The sequence below is a fragment of the Papio anubis genome, chromosome 6, assembly GCF_008728515.1.
Source record: "Papio anubis isolate 15944 chromosome 6, Panubis1.0, whole genome shotgun sequence".
NCBI lineage: Eukaryota > Metazoa > Chordata > Mammalia > Primates > Cercopithecidae > Papio > Papio anubis.
The window spans coordinates 68,854,186-68,874,848 of NC_044981.1; the positions used below are offsets into that span (position 1 = coordinate 68,854,186).

General features: G+C 38.6%; 1 long non-coding RNA gene across 2 annotated transcripts in view; it reads left to right on the forward strand.

Annotated features, from left to right (window-relative positions):
- The window catches only part of LOC103883795, a 100,867-nt gene extending 83,096 nt beyond the window's left edge, over positions 1 to 17,771 (forward strand). For both annotated transcript variants that reach the window (XR_001901905.3, XR_001901903.3), the window contains exon 5: positions 15,199 to 17,771. This is a non-coding gene — a long non-coding RNA (uncharacterized LOC103883795). The remainder of the gene's footprint in view (positions 1 to 15,198) is intronic.
- Positions 17,772 to 20,663: the final 2,892 nt, after the last annotated feature.

Here is a 20,663-nt window from a genome sequence, read left to right on the forward strand (position 1 = left end):
TGTTGCCTGTGCTTTTGAGTTCTTATTAATAAAATCTTTGCTCAGACCAATGTCCTGAAGCATTTCCCCTATGTTGTTTTCTAGTAGTTTTATACTTTAAAGTTTTACAACTAAGTCTTTAATCCATTTTGTGTTTATTTTTGTATATGGTGAGAGATAAGAGTCTAGTTTCATCCTTCTGCATATGGAAATCTAGTTTTTCCAACACCATTTATTGCAGATTGCAGAGACTGTTCTTTCCTCAATTAATATTCTTGGTACCTTTGGTGAAACTCAGTTGACTGTAAATACATGGATTTATTTTCAGGTTCTCTATTCTCTTATTAAATAGGATTTTCAGTCTCTTTTTTACAATTTTTGATTTCTATCTGTCTTATGTGACATAAGTATTTCTACTCCTGCTCAAATTTGGCTTGTTTGTATGGACTGCCTTTTTCGAACTCTTCATTTTCAGTCTATCAGTGTCTCTTGAGGTGAAGTGAGTTTCTTATGGGTGTTCTATGTTTGAATTTTTTAAAAAAATTATTCATTCAGCCAGTCTATATATTTTGATTGGGATATTTAATCTTCTTACATTTAAGATTGTTATTGGTAAGTGAGGACTTACTCTTTTTTTATTATTATACTTTAAGTTCTAGGGTACATATGCACAACGTGCAGGTTCGTTATACATGTATACACGTGCCATGTTGGTGTGCTGCACCCATTAGCTCGTCATTTACATTAGGTGTATCTCCTAATGCTATCCCTCCCCTCTTCCCCCATCCCACGACAGGCCCTGGTGTGTGATGTTCCTCTTTCTGTGTCCAAGTATTCTCATTATTCAATTCCCACCTATGAGTGAGAACATGTGGTGTTTGGTTTTTTGCCCTTGCCGATAGTTTGCTGAGAATGATGGTTTCCAGTTTCATCCATGTTTCTGCAAAGGACATGAACTCATCCTTTTTTATGGCTGCATAGTATTCCATGGTGTCTATGTGCCACATTTTCTTAATCCAGTCTATCATTGATGGACATTTGGGTTGGTTCCAAGTCTTTGCTATTGTGAATATGCTGCAATAAACATACGTGTACATGTGTCTCTATAGCAGCATGATTCATAAACCTTTGAGTATATACCTAGTAATGGGATGGCTGGGTCATATGGTATTTCTAGTTCTAGATCCTTGAGGAATCACCACACTGTCTTCCACAGTGGTTGAACTAGTTTACAGTGCCACCAACAGTGTAAAAGTGTTCCTATTTCTCCACATCCTCTCCAGCATCTGTTGTTTCCTGACTTTTTAACAATCGCCATTCTAACTGGTGTGAGATGGTATCTCATTGTGGTTTTGATTTGCATTTCACTCATGGCCAGTGATGATGAGCAGTTTTTTCATGTGTCTGTTGGCGGCATAAATGTCTTCTTTTGAGAAGTGTCTGTTCATATCCTTTGTCCACTTTTTGATGGGGTTGTTTGTTTTTTTCTTGTAAATTTGTTTGAGTTCTTTGTAGATTCTGGATATTAGCCCTTTGTCAGATGAGTAGATTGCAAAAATTTTCTCCCATTCTGTAGGTTGCCTGTTCACTCTGATGGTAGTTTCTTTTGCTGTGCAGAAGCTCTTTAGTTTAATTAGATCACATTGTCTATTTTGGCTTTTGTTGCCATTGCTTTTGGTGTTTTAGACATGAAGTCCTTGCCCATGCCTGTGTCCTGAATGGTATTGCCTAGATTTTCTTCTAGGGTTCTTATGGTTTTAGGTCTAACATTTAAGTCTTTAATCCATCTTGAATTAATTTTTGTATAAGGTGAAAGGAAAGGATCCAGTTTCAGCTTTGTATATATGGCTAGCCAGTTTTCCCAGCACCATTTATTAAATAGGGAATCTTTTCCCCATTTCTTGTTTTTGTCAGGTTGTCAAAGATCAAATGGTTGTAGATGTGTGGTATTATTCCTGAGGGCTCTGTTCTGTTCCATTGGTCTATATCTCTGTTTTGGTACCAGTACCATGCTGTTTTGGTTACTGTAACCTTGTAGTATAGCTTGAAGTCAGGTAGCATGAATGCCTCCAGCTTTGTTTTTTTGGCTTAGGATTGTCTTGGCAATGTGGAACCTTTTTTGTTTCCATATGGACTTTAAAATAGTTTTTTCCAGTTCTGTGAAGAAGGTCATTGGTAGCTTGATGGAGATGGCATTGAATCTATAAATTACCTTGGGCAGCATGGCCATTTTCACAATATTGATTCTTTCTATCCATAAGCATGGAATGTTCTTCCATTTGTTTGTGTCCTCTTTTATTTCATTGAGCAGTGGTTTGTAGTTCTCCTTGAAGAGGTCCTTCACGTCCCTGTAAGTTGGATTCCTAGGTATATTATTCTCTTTGAAGCAATTGTGAATGGGAATTCATTCATGATTTGGCTCTCTGTTTGTCTGTTACTGGTGTATAAGAATGCTTGTGATTTTTACACATTGATTTTGTATCCTGAGACTTTGCTAAAGTTTCTTGTCAGCTTAAGGAGATTTTGGGCTGAGACATTGGGATTTTCTAAATATACAATCATGTCACCTGCAACGGGGACAATTTGATTTCCTGTTTTCCTAACTGAGTACCCGTTATTTCTTTCTCCTGCCCGATTTCCCTGACCAGAACTTCCAACACTATGTTGAATAGTAGTGGTGAGAGAGGACATCATTCATTTTTTGAAGGGTTTTTTGTGTCTCTATGTCCTTCAGTTCTGCTCTGATTTTAGTTATTTCTTGTCTTCTGCTGGCTTTTGAATGTGTTTGCTGTTGCTTCTCTAGTTCTTTTAATTGTGATGTTAGGGTGTCAACTTTAGATCTTTCCTGCTTTTTCTTGTGGGAATTTAGTACTATAAATTTCCCTCTACACGCTGCTTTAAATGCGTCCCAGAGATTCTGGAATGTTGTATCTTTGTTCTCATTGGTTTCAAAGAACATCTTTATTTCTGCCTTCATTTCATTATGTACCCAATGGTCCATTCAGGAGCAGGTTGCTTAGTTTCCCTGTAGTTGAGTGGTTTTGAGTGAGTTTCTTAATCCTGAGTTCTAGTTTGATTGCACTGTGGTCTGAGAGACAGTTTGTTACAATTTCTGTTCTTGTACATTTGCTGAGGAGTGCTTTACTTCCAACTATGTGGTCAATTTTGGAATAAGTGTGATGTGGTGCTGAGAAGAATGTATATTCTGTCTATTTGGGGTGGAGAGTTCTGTAGATGTCTATTAGGTATGCTTGGTGCAGAGCTGAGTTCATTTCCTGGTTATCATTTTTAACTTTCTGTCAATGTTGACAGTGGGTTGTTAACGTCTCCCATTATTATTGCATGGGAGTCTAAGTCCCTTTGTAAGTCTCTAAGGACTTGCTTTATGAATCTGGGTGCTCCTGTATTGGGTGCATACATATTTAGGATAGTTAACTCTTCTTGTTGAATTGATCCCTTTACCATTATGTAATGGCCTACTTTGTCTCTTTAGATCTTTGGTGGTTTAAAGTCTGTTTTATCAGAGATTGGGATTGCAACACATGCCTTTTTTTTGTTTTCCATTTGCTTGGTAGATCTTCCTCCATCCCTTTATTTTGAGCCTATGTGTGCCTCTGCATGTGAGATGGGTCTCTTGAATATGGCAAACTGATGGGTCTTGACTCTTTATCCTACTTGCCAGTCTGTGTCTTTTAATTGGAGCATTTAGCCCATTTACATTTAATGTTAATATTGTTATTTGTGAATTTGATCCTTTTATTATGATGTTAGCTGGTTATTTTGGTCATTAGTTGATGCAGTTTCTTCCTAGCATCAACGGTCTTTACAATTTGGCATGTTTTTGCAGTGACTGGTACCGATTTTTCCTTTCCATGTTTAGTGCTTCCTTCAGGAGCTCTTGTAGGGCAGGGCTAGTGGTGACAAAATCTCTCAGCATTTGCTTGTCTGTAAAGAATTTTATTTCTCCTTCACTTATGAAGCTTAGTTTGGCTGGATATGAAATTCTGGGTTGAAAGTTCTTTTCTTTAAGAATGTTGACTATTGGCCCCCACTCTCTTCTGGCTTGTAGAGTTTCTGCCAAGAGATCTGCTGTTAGTCTGATGGGCTTCCCTTTGTGGTTAACCCAATCTTTCTGGCTGCCCTTATCATTTTTTCCTTCATTTCAACTTTGGTGAATCTGACAATTATGTGTCTTGGTGTTGCTCTTCTCGAGGAGTATCTTTGTGGCATTCTCTGTATTTCCTGAATTTGAGTTGGCCTGCTTTGCTAGGTTGGGGAAGTTCTCCTGGATAAGATCCTGCAAAGTGTTTTCCAACTTGGTTCCATTCTCCCTGTCACTTTCAGGTACACCAGACGCAGATTTGGTCTTTTCTCATAGTCCCGTATTTCTTTGAAGCTTTGTTCATTTCTTTTTCTCTTTTTTCTCTAAACTTGTCTTCTCACTTCATTTCATTCATTTGATCTTCATTCACTGATACGCTTTCTTCCATTTGATCAAATCGTCTACTGAAACTTGTGCATTCATCACATAGTTCTCGTGCCATGGTTTTCAGCTCCATCAGGTCATTTAAGGAATTCTCTACACTGGTTATTTTAGTTACATGTTCGTCTAATCTTTTTCAAGGGTTTTAGCTTCTTTGCGATGGGTTTACTGCCTCCTTTAGCTCAGAGAATTTTGATCATCTGAAGCCTTCTTATCTCAACTCGTCAGAAGTGGACAGAGATGTTCACCTTTGTTCCTTTGCTGGTGAGGGGCTGTGTTCTTTTGGAGGGGGAGAGGCACTCTGATTTTTAGAATTTTCAGCTTTTCTGCTCTGTTTTTTCCTCATCTTTGTGGTTTTGTCTGCCTTTGATCTTTAATGATGATGATGTACAAATGAGATTTTGGTATGCATGTCCTTTCTGTTTGTTAGTTTTCCTTTACACAGTCAGAACCCTCAGCTGCATGTCCATTGGAGTTTCCTGGAGGTCCACTACAGACCTTGTTTGCCTGGGTATCAGCAGCAAAGGCTGGAGAACAGTGAATATTGCTGAATAGCAAATGTTGCTGTCTGATCATTCCTCTGGAAGCTTCATCTCAGAGGGGTACCCGGCCATGTGAGGTGTCAGTCTGCCCCTACTGGGGGTGCCTCCCAGTTAGGCTACTCGGGGGTCAAGGACCCACTTGAGGAGGCAGTCTGTCCATTCTCAGATCTCAAACTCCATGCTGGGGTAATTACTACTCTCTTCAAAGCTGTCAGACAGGGACGTTTAAGTCTGCAGATGTTTCTGCTGCCTTTTGTTTGGCGATGCCCCGTCCCTGGAGGTGGAATCTACAGAGGCAGGCAGGCTTCCTTGAGCTGTGGTGGGGTCCACCCAGTTCAAGCTTCATGGCCGCTTTCTTTACCTACTCAAGCCTCAGCAATGGTGGGCACCCCTGCCCCAACCTCGCTGCTGTGTTGCAGTTAGATCTCAGACTTCTGTGCTAACAATGAATGAGACTCCATTGGTGTGGGACCCTCTGAGCCAGGTGCAGGATATAATCTCCTGGTGTGCCATTTGCTAAGACCGTTGGAAAAGCACAGTATTTTTTTCCAGGTGCTGTCTGTCACAGCTTCCATTGGCTAGGAAAGTGAATTTCCTGATCCCTTGTGCTTCCTGGGTGAGATGATGCCTTGCCCTGCATCGGCTCATGCTTGGTGGGCTGCACTCACTGTTCTGCATCCACTATCTGATAAGCCCCAGTGAGGCGAACCCGGTACCTCAGTAGGAAATGCAGAAATCACCCATCTTCTGTGTGGCTTATGCTGGGAGTTGTAGACTGGAGTTCTTCCTATTCGGGCATCTAGGAACCCAGTTCGAGGACTTACTCTTATGTTTTTAATTGTCTTTTGGTTATTTTGTATATCTTTTGTTCTTTTATTTCTGTTTTTCATGGAGGTTTGGTGGTTTTCTGTGGTGATAAGTTTTTATTCCTTTTCCTTTCTCCTCTGTATCTGTTCTAGCAGTGAGTTTTATACTTTTGTGTGTTTTCATGAAGATGGTTATGACCTTTTGCTTCCAGATGTAAGACTTCCTTGAATATTTCTTGTAATGCTAACTAGTTGTGTTGATTTTTTTAGTTTTTCTTCTCTGGGAAAGACTACTTCTCCTTTGTCTCTGAAGTATAACTTTGCTAGGCATAGTATTCTTGGTTAGCACTTTTTTTTCCCTCAGCACTTTGGATGGATAATCCCAATATCTTATGGCCTATGAGGTTTCACCTGAGAAACTTGCTGTTGGTCTGATGGAGATTCTCTTATATGTGACTTGTTGCTTTTGCCTGCTGTTTTTAGAATTCTCTTTCTATCTTTGTGTTTTGACAATTTGTCTATAATGCTCCTTGGAGGATACATTTTGAATTTAATGTATTTGGGACTCTGAGCTTCCTGGATCTGGATGTTCATACCTCTCCCCAGACTTGGAAGGTTTTCAGCTATTATTTTAGTCAATAGATTTTTGGTGCTTTTTTTATTCTCTTCTCCTAGTCTCTTCTGGTAATCCCATAATGCAAAAATTTGTGCACTTAATATTGTCCCATAAGTCCTGTGGGCTTTCTTTACTCTTTTTCATTCTTATTTATTTTTCTCTGATTTTACAATTTCAAATGACTTATATTCAAATTCAGAGGCTTTTTTTCTTCTGCTTGATCAAACCTGCTGTTGAAGCTATTAAATTCTTTATTTCATTGATTGAATGCTTTAGCTATGGGTTCTTTTGTACAATATCCATCTATTTATTAAATTTCTCATGCCCTTCATGAATTGTTTTTCTGTTTTTGTTGAAATGCTTGTCTGTATTCTCTTGCATCTCCCTGAGTTTCCTTAAGATTATTATTTTTCATTCATTTTATGAAAATTCATCTGGTGACTTTGGTTCCAAGTAGGTACGGTGATATAACACCCATGAGACTTCCTCTGCTGCTGTCAACATCGGTGAATAGTGTGGATGCCTCAGTGACCTAGGCTATGGGAGTTTGTAAAAGCAGTGGTGGTGCCATTATCAGTTGTTAAGTTTCTTGGTGTTGAGGGCTTTTGAGGTCCTCCATTGTTCTCATTTTCTCCACAATGAGGAACTGAGCCAAAGAAATCTCTCTTCCTGTTGGTTTTGATATGATCTACAATCAACTGCAGCCTCCAGTCCCTTTGGATAGCAAGAGTGCCCTTTACTGTACTGTTTTCCCAAGTATCAGAGTACCATTTCAGCTCATGCACAGGAGGATGTTGATGCTCTGGGAGGCCAGAACACCTCTTCCTTGGGATGTCAGGTGTTGTTTTAGCTACAGCACAGGAAGATAGCTTTAGCTACAGCACAGGAAGAGTGCAGCAGGAACTGGGAGGAGTATATTGCATGGCTTTACCAAATACCTCTTCCCTAAAAGGCTGTATGTAGCTTTACTTTGAGTCCCATTGATAGGGACAGGAGGTAAGGGAATTCTGAGCAGAAGAGGTGGGTCCCTAGCAGGGACCACAGCCTCAAGCCTGGAACCACAGCCCAAAGTGGTTCCCTGTTTTCTTGCTCAAATATTGCCTTTTCCAAAACCACCCATGGCCAAACCCTACCCCACCCCTGCCAATCCTGTGCCCATAAAATCCCCAGGCTCCACCAGTAAAGAGAGAAGAGGAGAAGCAGCTGGACAATGGAGACTTTAGATGGATGTTGGAGAGAAGCAGCTTGACTTCAGAAGGATGGCTTGTTGGCATGGCTTCAGACAGGAGTCTGGTCGGGTATGGCTAGACTCTGGGGGAAGATTATTTTCCTGCTTCATCCCCTTTTCAGCTCCCCTTCATTGAGCCGACAGTCACTTTCATCAGCAATAAAATCCCCCACACTTACTATCTCCAATTTGTTTGTGTGACCTCATTCCTCCTGGATACTAGACAAGAACTCAGGTGCAGGTGCAAAAGGTCACATTAGCCCTCCACTGAGCTCTGAACACTTAAGCCATCTGTGGATGGCAAAGCTAAAAGGTCACCGACTATAATACTCCTTCTAGGGCTTTAGGAGTCAGGAGCACCCTGCTAGATGCTGCTGTGGAGTCAATGCAGTTTGTTCCTGCCAGCACCCAAAAGTGCTCACCCCCAGCTCCTGCACTTACTCACCAGCATGTTCCCTCCTGTGAAGGGTTAAGCACAGTGGGTTCAAGTGATTGAAGCTCACCTATGCTGGTGCCTATGCACTCCAGTTCCCACCCATGAAGGAGTCAGGGAAAACCATGGAGCCAGGTAAAGATACAACTGGGAGGGGTTTTTGGAGCAGTTCTGCCAAAGCACCATTTCTGCAGGAGGCAGTGTTCAGCTTCAGCTCTGGCTCCTATACGCATGGCACAGCAGCAACTGGAAGTGGTAGATGCAGCAACTCCACCAAAGGACTATTTCCCTAGGAAGGAGTGCACAGCTTTAGCTCTATCCAAGGGTGCAGGGCACAGGTGTGACTCGGAGAGACAGATAAAGTGGCTTTGTTAAGGTATTGTTTTCTTAAAAGGCCATCGGAAGCTTCACCTCAGATCCCTAGGGGCAAGGTGCAGCAGCCATTGGGATGGATACATGTGGCAGCTCTGCCAAGGCATCATTTCCTTAGAAGGCAGTATCTGGCTTTTAACTCCAGCTTGAGTGGGCTGTGGTGCAGCTGTGACTAAGCTGAGTAGGCGAAGTGGCTCCGTTGCCACTTAGACCCACAAGGAAGAATGTAACAGCTGCTCACAGCTCTGTTGTGCCACTCTAGTGCCACTTGCACTAGAAGCAAGACACACTCTTGCAGCAGTTTCAGTTCCAAGATGATATAGTGCAGTAGCCATGTGGGCTGCAGGGGCAGGATACAGTGTTAATTCTTTCTCTAGGGAGAGCATAGAGGTGTGGACTCCAGGCACCTCTCTCAGCTGGATTTAGTACCTGTGAGGCTGCAGGGTGAAGATTGTAGGTGTTCAAGGGGTTGGGGACTGCTGAGATCTTCTGATTGACCATTTCCCCTCCAGCAGAAGTTTCTCCTGCTTCCTGGCTGATTCTGGCTCAGGGATAGGGTGATGGAGGCTAGGTGTTTCCTTCTGTTCTCTATCAGAACTATCCTGAGCTTCTGTGATCACCAGTTTCTGTTAATTCTTTGATGTGCTCTGGTGCTCTCCTTTACTTATTTCTCTCAACATGTATTTGTTTCTTGGTTGTTTTGGTTGTCTCTATTTGGGGGGTGGCAAGGATGAGTGCTAAAGGTCTCTAGTTGGCCATCTTGCTGACGTCCGACTCACATGATCTTCTAATATATAGTTTCAAGCCTTTTTGAAATTTTAGAAATAATTTTCTTTGGTTGTAATGTTTAGTATTTATTCTGTCCTATTGCTTTGGATTTCGTCTTCGGTGACTTTTGTTATGCATATATTGAGTCTTTTTGCAAGTTGTCTATCTAGCACTTTCTCTCAAATTCTTTTAATCACTTTCATTATTTATTTTTCAATCATGTTATTTCCATATCTCTTTCTCTTTGTCACTTTGTTATTTTTATTTGCTTTAGTGTTATTTTCAATTTGTTCTTCAATTGTGAAGTAATTTTTGAATTCTTTTATTATCTTCCTCTGCAGATCTTTGTCTCCTTTATTCTCATTTATGAGTTTTTCTAATTCTGGTTTATGCCAATCCTATTTTCTTTATTGCTCTGATATGTCCTCAATTTCTTTTAACTTGTTTTGACATTTTCTTTAATTTTTATTTCTCTTTTTTTAACTTTTATTTTAAGTTCAAGGTACATGTACAGGTGTTTATGTAGGTAAACTTGTGTCATGGGGGTTTGTTGTACAGGTTATTTCATTACCAAGGTATTGAGAATAGTACTCACTAGTTATTTTTCCTGATTCTCTCCCTCTTTCCACCCTTCACCTTCTGATATGCCCCAGTATGTGTGGTTCCCCGCTGTGTCCATGTGTTCTCATTTAGTTCCCACTTATAAGTGAGAATATGTAGTATTGGTTTTCACTTCCTGCGTTAGTTTGCTAAGGATAATGGCCTCCAGTTCCATCTATGTTCCTGCAGACAACACGATGTTGTTCTTTTTATGGCTGCATGGTATTTCATGGTGTATATGTACCACATTGTTTTATCCAGTCTATTATCAATGGAAACTTAGGTCGGTTCCACGTCTTTGCTATTGTGAATAGTGCTGCAATGAACATATGCATGCATGCGTCTTTGTAATAGAAAGATTTATATTACTTTGGGTATATACTCAGTAACGGGATTGCTGGATTGAATGGTATTTCTATTTTTAGGTCTTTGAGGAATTGCCACACTGTCTTCCACAATGGTTGAACTAATTTACACTTGCACCAACAATGTATAAACATTTCTTTTTCTCCACAACCTTGCCAGCATCTTTTGTTTTTTCACCTTTTAATAATAGCCATTCTGACTGTTGTGTGATATCACATTGTGGTTTTGATTTGCATTTCACTAATAATCAGTGATGTTGGGCTTGTTTTAATATTATTGTTGGCTACATGTATGTCTTCTTTTGAAAAGTTTCTGTACATGTCCTTTTCCTTCTTTTTAATGGAGTTGTTTGTTTTTTTTCTTGTAAATTTGTTTAAGTTTCTTATAGATGCTGGATATTAGACCTTTGTCGGATGCATAGTTTGCAACAATTTTCTCCCATTCTGTAGGTTGTCTGTTTAATCTGTTGATAGTTTCCTTTGCTGTGTAGAAGCTCTAGTTTAATTAGATCCCATTTGCCAATTCTGGCTTTTGTTGCAATTGCTTTTGGCATCTTTATCATGAAATCTTTGTCCATTCCTACTTCCTGAATGGTGTTGCCTTTTTGCTATTTGCTTTCCATATGTCTCAATGTGTTTTGGTTCTTCTCTTTCTCCATTACTGCTGTATTTTGTCTTCAATATATATTTGTTATTGTACCATTTTAATTCTCTTGTTTTTTGTACTATATATATTTTTAGTTATTTTCTTAGTGGTTGTCTTAAGGATTACAATTAATATCTTAATTTATGCAAATGCAGTTTGGTTTAATATTAACTGATTTCAATAGTATACAAAACTGCTCTTAGATAGCTCAGTCCCCCACATCCTTTATGCTGTTATTGTCACAAATTGCATCTTTATACATTGTGTGCCTGCTAACTTAGATCTAGAATTATTTCATTATGCTGTTTTTAAAAAATAATATAGAAAAATAATGAATTGCAAACAAAAATACATGTATACTGTCTTCTATATTTATCCATTAGTTATTTAGATGTCCTTAAATAACTTGAACCAAAAAGTCTCTCAGTCTTTGAAATGGGGCTCTGTATGCATTTTGAGTACACTTCAACACTCAGCCAGGCAGCTGACAACTCAACCTTATCCTTCACTTCCTGATTGCATAGAGCCTCAATGTCAGTCTGAAGTCAGAGCTTAGAGCATTCTCAGGTATTTCCTAAAAATGCACGTAGCACTGGTCATGAGCATATCCCTACACTCATGTGGCCTAGACTAGATTTTCAGGAATACATCAAAGCATTTCAGATCTCTCCTATGGCCATCTCATTCCTCTGCTTTTCTTTTTAAAACAGTTTGGTTAGTCTAAGATTTCCCCCAGTGCCTGTCCACAAAGGTAACCACAAAGTAAATAGTTGCCTATAATTGATTTTGATAACACCACTACAGGGAAAGGCTTTTGAGCAGGAAGGGAGAAAGGGAAGGATTTTCATACTGGCTGAACTCTGAGTCAGGTCAAATGCAGATAGCCTTGCAAGTAAGATGTTCTAGTGAATGACCAGATAAGTTAAATAATGACAATTCTTTGGGAATTTGAGGTTATTTGAGATTTTGAAAGAGCTCTGGTCTCCTTCAGGTGACTTACAGGCTCCTGTTTCTTACAGAGTATGGGTTGTTGTTTTACAAGGCTACTATGAAGCTGAAGAATAAGGATGGGACTTGGGCAGGTTAAAATGACACAAAGCTTGCTGTTCTTACTGAGATAGAGCTTATTCTTTCCTTCTTTCCTCCCTCCATCCCTCCTTCCTTCTTTCCCCCCTCCTTTCTTATTTCTTTCCCTCCTTCCCTCTTTTCCTTCCTTCCTTCCTTCCTTCCTTTGTTCGTTCGTTCGTTCCTTCCTTCCTCCCTCCCTCCCTTTCCCTCTCTGTCTTCCTTCTCTCTCTCTCCCTCTTTCCTTCTTTCCTCCCTCCCTTCTTCCTTCTTCCCCCTTTCTTCTTTCTTTTCCTTCCTTCCTGTCTTCCTTCCTTCCTTCCTTCCTCCCTCCCTCCTTAGTTCCTTCCCCCCTTTCTTCTCCTTTCTTTCCTTCCTTCCTTCCTTCCTTCCTTCCTTCCTTCCTTCCTTCCTTCCTTCCTTCCTTCCTTCCTTCCTTCCTTCCTTCCTTCTCTGTCTTCCTTCTGTCTCTCTCTCTTTCCTTTCTAAAAACCCCCTGGGTTGCTGCAAACTTTTGGTTAATTTCCAGAGTTCTGAAGTAGTCAATTTTGGCCACTTTTTGCCAGTTTTCTCACTGCTTTTATGGAGGAGAGAATTTTCAGAAGTCCTTATCCAGACATTGTACTGACATCCAGAGCCACTGGACTTTAAGCCATGGGGTATACTTGTCTAATGAGCTTATTGGCAGTGATATGGATGGACCAAAACCAGAGAGATTTTCCTGTAATGATTACTCTGCTTTAGATTCCAGGACCTTCCTACATATATGGAATAGATTTGGAAAAGATATCCAACAAAGATGATTGAGACTAAATTTAGTATTGAGTTAGATACTCTGGGGGCCTTAAAGTGAGATTTAACTGAGTCAAAGAAATTAAACTTACTTGGCATTTCCTACACATTGGACTTTGAAGTGGCAAATTAATATCTGTTACGGTAGCCTCTAGCTGCTCTTCTTCCTTCCTTTTCCTTTTCCTTTTTCTCTTCTCTTCTCTTTTCTCTTTTCTTTTCTTTTCTTTCACCTTGAGTCTCTTTGTCTTCAAATCTGTTTCACAAACTCACGATTGGTGAGGCTTCTAAACACCTCACTGTCATCCAAAGGCTCCTTTGTGATTTCCCAATTAATTACAGCAATTAAAAAAAATAACAGAGAGCTTCTGGGGCACCAAGAGCTCCCTACGCGTGCGCGCACACACACACACACACCCCATACAAATAGGGCTTTTGTTTTACATACTAAGTTTCAACATATGATGGTTGATTGCTAAGAAAAAATGTTTATAACTGATAACTTGATGGTATTTTTTCTTAAACACAAATGAACTGGTGAACTTGATAAAGACAGATCCCCTGCCTTCACCGTCAGAGATACTTATATATAGTAGGTTTATATGGTGAGTATAATACAGGTGGTCTTCAGACAACCATTTGGAAAAAGCAAAATACGATGTACAAGAGTATGAAAAAGGCAGCATTCAAAATGTCTCATCAATTGGTCAACCCTAGTTTTGCAAACTTGAAAGAGGCTGTTTTCCCAAGATTGTCTGTTGTATGTATTTTGCCCATGCTGTGCCTTGGCCGAATTATTTACTGCCATCTGACATGCATTATTTGTCTTTTATGCTTGACTTCATTCTACCCTTCCTTAAAGTTTAGCTGAAATTTCACCTTCTCCATTTTATTGACTCTACCTAATTTAACCTACGATGATCAGAAGGACAAATTGGGCTAAATACTACTGTTTCTCCAAGTAACAGCAATGATTGCTCAGTTTAAAATTTTCTGATTTCATCACCTTAGGGTTTAAATATGACTTGCTTTTCTCTCCCTGATTAGCTGGAAACTTTTGCTGGGCCTGTCAGCCAAACCTGGCCTGAGACCACAGGGCAGGGAGACAATCTTGATCCAAAGATGTGTCTAGAAACAATATGGGAGTGAAAAGCCAGGTGAATAGCTCCTCTCACATGGTAATCTGACAAGATAGAGAGGCAAAACCCAGATGGAAGCCACTGAATAGAAATAAAGAGCCACAGATGAGAGCAAGTTCTGAGTAAGGGCAAGGATCCAGTGCCAGTATTTTTACTGTGAGCTTCATTTTTGCACAGAATGGGCTTGGGTGGAGACATCATTGGAGGCACTGACAGAGAGATGGAATCATAAATTATAAATTACATTTTTCTTGCTCTTAAAAAGGATAAAAAACCACAATAAACTAAACCTAAACTCCCTCATCAATAAACTAAACCTAAACCTAAATGGTCACAACTGGCTTAACTCACTCCTAGAGAGACTATCTTTGACCTTGGGTTTGGTTTTTTACTATCTTCATTCAGTCTCAATATTAAGAGTTCCTCCAGGTACTAGAGGGTGGAGGGAAAAATATGAAATAATCTTATGCTATGTTGATGGTAACAGAGGCAAAATAAATGTTTATTGCTTCCATTTTAAATTTGAAATACTGATAATTATAGAGGACTACCATTGTACTATATTAAAATAGCATTAAAATATATTTAATAATTTTGTAATTAATATACATAATATTTTTATATAAGAGAAAAAGCTGATTTTTTTTTCTCCCACAAAACTACTTTCAGTGTCATTTAAAATTATTTAGGCTGCTGTGGTGGTTCATGCCTATAATCCTAGCACTTTGGGAGGCTGAGGTGGGTGGATCACTTGAGGCTAGGAGTTCGAGACCAGCCTGGCCAACATGGCAAAACCCTATCTCTACTAAAAATACAAAAATTAGCCAAATGTGGTGACACATACTGCTATAGTCCCAGCTACTCGTGAGGCTGAGGCATGAGAATCTCTTGAGAGTTGGAGGCACAGGTTTCAGTGAGCCGAGATCATAACACTGCACTTCAGGCTGGGTAACAGAGCGAGACCTCTTGTCTCAAAAAAACACTCTGACTTGTTACCAAAAATGTTAATATAATTTTTTCTTAAATCACTCTATGCCATTTGATAATGCTTTCATACAATTTTCATGGTCAGTATACATACATACATATACATATATATGTATGACGTGTGTGTGTGTTTATACATTCACATATATATATATGTTTATTTATCTGCAAGTATAAGCATAGTAAGACAGAATAGAAATGTTACTGTGTATGTCCCTTTTCTCTTGTACTCTTCATTTCAACTTTTGCTTTTAATCTTATTCTTTCTTAATCTCTAATGCTCCTTGATTGATAGAGTGTAATATTTCCTTACTGTCATTGACATATTAAATAATTGTAGAAATGATACATATAATATACAATGGTACTCTCTTTTCTAGGGGAGGATGACCCCCACTGAATGCCTGAAACCATGAACAGTGCTGAATCCTACGTGTATTATGTTTTATTCCATTAATAAATACCTAAAATAAAGTTTAATGTATAAATTAGGCACAGTAAATCATAAAACGCTAATAAAATAATAACTAATAATAAAATAGGAAAATGTGAACAATATACTGTGCTAAACGTGATGTGAATGTGGTGTCTCTCTCTCTCTCAAAATATCTTCTTGTGCTGCACACACCCTTCTTCTTGTGATGATGTGAGATGATACAATGCCTACATGATGAAGTGAGGTAAATGGCAGCATTGTGATGCAGCATCAGGCTACTATTGACCTTCTGTAGTCCTGAATTTGTGTAACTATCCTTCATCCTTTACTTGCAGTAAATGGCTTGGTGTCACTCAGTGTAGTGAATTCTTTGCTAAAGTCTTCATTCAGCTTAGCCTCAATGCTTTCTGATGCAATACGTTCCCATTAATCAGAACACATTTTCTGTTCATGTCTTCCACCCACAAATTCAATGCCTTTTCCATCTTAACTAATCACTTATCACACCCTGTGCCTATAACTTGCAGTTTGAGGTACAACAACAAAACTAGCACAACTTTCTTTTTTTTTTTTCATAATTTTGTGGATAGAAGATTGGTTATTACCATAGATCTTTGCAATCTCAGCATATATTTTTTTCTTTCTTTACTGAGAAATTTCATCTTTTCACTTAAAGGAAATACTTTCTAGTTTCTCTTTGGCATATCTGAATTGTCAGTATCACTACTCTTGTGTTTTCAGTCCATGAGTAAGTTTCTTGAACACAAGCACTGTGATACCTCAACTGTTGATCTGGTAACCATGATGGCTACTAAGTCACTTAACAGGTGGGACACGTCTATAGCACAGATGTGCTTAACAAAAGGCTGATTCACGTCCTGAGTGGGATGCACAAAATCTCATCATGCTACTCAGAACAGCAGTCAATTAAAGCTTATGAATATTTATTTCTATAATTTTCTGTTTAATATTTTCAGAGTATGGTTGACTGCAGTAACTGAAACTGTGAAAAGCAAAATTGCAGATAAAATGGAGTACTGTATAGTTAAATCCTTGAATAAACAAGAGACATTTATAGAAAGTGAATAATTTGTATAGCAAATTAAAGGGCATTAAATATAAATAACTATAGGTAGAAAAATCTTATCTTTATGGTTAGATATGTTTTATAAATTTTTTGAAACCTAGTATTTATATAAACACATGCACAAAACACCTCAAGGTGATTGGTTACTCCTTAGACTTTCAGACAATATGTTGAGTTTGAGGCTGAGAGAGAGGTTGTTTGATTTTTTCATTTTTCATTCATTTATTTATTTGTCGAGCACATACTACATGCCAAATAAGCAACATAGGCAGTCTCTATTCTCATGGAGCTGCTATTCCAATGAGGGAAGGCAGAAAGAAAGTAGGTAGACAGTTATTAAAAATGATGAGATTTCAAATAGCTTTCAGAGTTATCACAAAAATAAAGGTGAGGAGTGGAATATGAGGAGAGAATGACTGGAGGAGGCAGTGCTTTAAACGTAATGATAGGAAAGGTATCCTTGAGGAGGTCTATCTAATCCAAAGCCTAAAATATGAAAAGCAGTTAGGCTGGTGAAAATATGAGAGAAACTGCTCTAAGCAGAGTGCGAACACCCGGAGGCAGGAACACCCAGCGTAAACACCCAGAGGTGGAGTCAAGATTGGAAATGTGTGGGAGAGGAAGAAATCTAGGCATATGAGGTCTAATGAAACAAGAAGCAAGAAAGAGATGATGTAGAAGTAGTCAGGAGCTGGATGGTATAGAGTCCTGTGGACTATGGTAAGGGATTTGGCTTTATTCTAAAATTTATGAGAAACAAAAAGATTTCAGACATGAGAGTAAAATAATCTGATGATGAACAACATGGGCTACAAAGCAGGCAGGGGACCATCTGTTTTGGCTTTAATAGGTGTATCAGATCAGTCATCCTAATTCTGTTCCTCTTTATCTTGTTTTAACTGCATCCAGAGCTAAGCAGGGGACTGTGAAGGGGCTAACCTCTTTTGAAGAACATAGTGGTTTAAAGGAATCTTTTGGAGAGTACTGAAGACCATAAAATATTTGAATATTGGTAGATTGCCCGTGAAAAAACAATTGCCAGAGGGATTTTAAAATGCATATCAGGAACAAAATGTTCCCTTATTCATGGAACGCAGAATAGAAACAGTGTAATTTCTCTCTGTTTCTCTCCCTCATTATAACTTCCTACATTTCTCTTTTTTAGCTGGTATATTGTTTAATCCATAGTGTTTGATATCATTGTAAAAAAGACATTTAATAGCACAGATTTTTTTCTCAAGTATTTTATAATAAAGGCCAATACAAAAGAGAGAGACCTAATATGAGCTGTATTTCCTTCTACTTCAGTTTTCTTCTCTTTCAATAGATAATATATTCTCTTCTTTGCTAGAGCTCATAAGGGGGCATAATTGATAGGTCAATCAATTATATTTTATTCTGAAGGAATACAATTTCAATTAAAATATTATTTATTACAATCATGTTACTATTTCATATTGCATATTATTCCATATTGCATAGTATTCTTTTTTTATCATTATACTTTAAGTTATGGGGTACATGTGCAGAACATGTAGGTTTGTTACATAGGTATACACATGCCATGATGGATGCTGCATCCCTCAACCTGTCATCTACATTAGGTATTTCTCCTAATGCTATCCCTCCCCAGTCCTCCCGCCCTCCGACAGGCCTCAGTGTGTGATGTTCCCCTCCCTGTGTCCATGTGTTCTCATTGTTCAACTCCCACTTATGAGTGAGAACATGAGGTGTTTGGTTTTCTGTTCTTGTGTTACTTTGCTGAGAATGATGGTTTCCAGTTTTATCCATGTCCCTGCAAAGGACATGAACTAATCCTTTTTTATTGCTGCATAGTATTTAATGGTGTATGTGAGAACTACAAACTACTGCTCAAGGAAAAAGAAGAGGACACAAACAAATGGAAAAACATTCCATACTAATGGGTAGAAAGAATCAATATTGTGAAATGGCCATAGTGCCCAAAGTATAGATTCAATGCTATCCCTATCAAACTACCAATGACTTTCTTCACAAAATTGGAAAAAACAACTTTAAATTTCTCATAGAACCAAAAGAGCCCGCATAGCCAAGACAATCCTAAGCAAAAAGAACAAAGCTGGAGGCATCACGCTACCTGACTTCAGACTATACTGCAAGGCTACAGTAACCAAAACAGCATGGTACTGGTACCAAAGTAGATATACGGACCAATGGAAAGATCAGAGGCCTCAGAAATAACATCACACATCTACGACCATCTGATATTTGACAAACCTGATAAAAACAAGCAATGGGGAAAGGATTCCCTATTTAATAAATGGTGCTGGGAAAACTAGTTAGCCATATGCAGAAAGCTGAAAGTGGATCTCTTCCTTACACCTTATACCAAAATTAGCTCAAGATGGGTTAAAGACTTAAATGTAAGACCTATAACCATAAAAACCCTAGAGGAAAACTTAGGCAATACCATTCAGGACATAGGCATGGGGAAATACTTTATGACTAAAATACCAAAAGCAATGGCAATAAAAGTCAAAATAGACAATTGGATCTAATTAAACTAAAGAGCTTCTGCACAGCAAAAGAAACTATCATCAGAGTGAACAGGCAACCTACAGAATGGGAGAAAATTTTTGCAATCTATCTGTCTCACAAAGGGCTAATATTCAGAATCTACAAAGAACTTAAACAAATTTACAAGAAAAAAACAACCCCACCAGAAACTGGGCAAAGGATATGAATAAACATTTTTAAATTTTATTTTATTTCTTGAAACAGGGCCTCTCTCTGTTGCTGTAGTTGGAGCATAGTAGCATGATCATAGTTCACTGCAGCCTCAAATTCCTGGGTTCGAGAGATCCTCACACTTCAGCCTCCTGAGTAGCTGGGACTACAGGCATGCATCACCACATCTGGATAATTTATTTATTATTATTTTTGGTAGAGGTAGTGTCTTGCTATGTTACCAGGGCTGGTTTGAACTCCTGGATTCCAGCAATCCTCTCAACTAAGCCTCCCAAACTGCTAGGATTACTCTGGGTGTGAGCCACCATGCCCAGCCAATAAATACTTTTTTATATTTCCAAATGATTAGGTAATATTTTAAAAATATTGTCAAACCAGTTAGAAAGAATAAAAATACTTATAAAATTATTTAGGTAAAAAGCATTTGGTTTTTTAAAAGATGTATTTGGGCCCTGTGTGGTGGCTCGTGCCTGTAATGCCAGCATTTTGGGACGCCGAGGTGAGTGGATCACCTGAGGTCAGGAGTTGGAGACCAGCCTGGTCAACATGGTGGAACCCCGTCTCTACTAAAAAATACAAAAATTAGCTGGGTGTGGTGGTGCGCACCTGTAATCCCAGCTACTCTAGAAGTTGAGGCAGGAGAATTGCTTGAACCTGGGAGACAGGGGTTGCAGTCAGCCAAGATGGCATCACTGCTATCCAGCCTGGGTGACAGAGCAAGACTCCTCAAAAAAAAAAAAAAAAAAAAAGAGAGAGAGAGAGAGAGAGATTTCATCTGATTGTCTACAAAATCCAAACCACCAATATCTCCAACTATCTCCTAATTATTTTCAAAAAAAAAAAAAAGTTCTTTTTTTTAATTGGCCCAGTAAGGGATTCTATCATAACTGTTCAAAGAGCAGAGGTGTTTCTGGAAGTAGGCTTGGAGTTGATGAGTAGACTGGTTCATACACTTTTGCAGCAGCTGCTCTCTGCCCTCATCATTTCCTTGTGTGCCAAGACCCCCAAGAAGTCCCAGGGTGGACAACAAACAGCTCTGGGTGGCCTGGAGCTGACCAAGGACCTTTGTGTATCCTGTAGGCCTTCTGAGACCACCTTAAGATTTTTTTGGATTTATTATTTTATGAAAAAGATATATATGATAAATATCCAAGAAATATTTTTCTCTATATATATACAGATAGATATTAGATATAATGTATAGCAAATAACACATCACATAAAATATAATATATATTTTAAGGAAAACAGAATCACAAGATACATTCTCTTTCAATTTAAAAAAAAAACTGATTTAAAAACAAAATTAACCAAAGGAAAGCTAGTAAGGGAATTGTTAAACTTCAAATAATTTTTCTTTTCAACAAAAGGTAATTAATCTTAGAGGATTCTTTTAAAACTAATAAAAACTCTTGTGAAAAACTTAAAGGTTGATGACTATTTTAAAGCTATATGTTTCAGCAAGACAAAATTGGTTGATTAACCTATTTTAAAGATGTGGAAGTACCTCATTTAAGCTTCCTCGTTTTCCCTAATAATCAGAATACACTCTGAGTTTGATATATTTTAAATTTTACAATTCTAAGACATGTAGC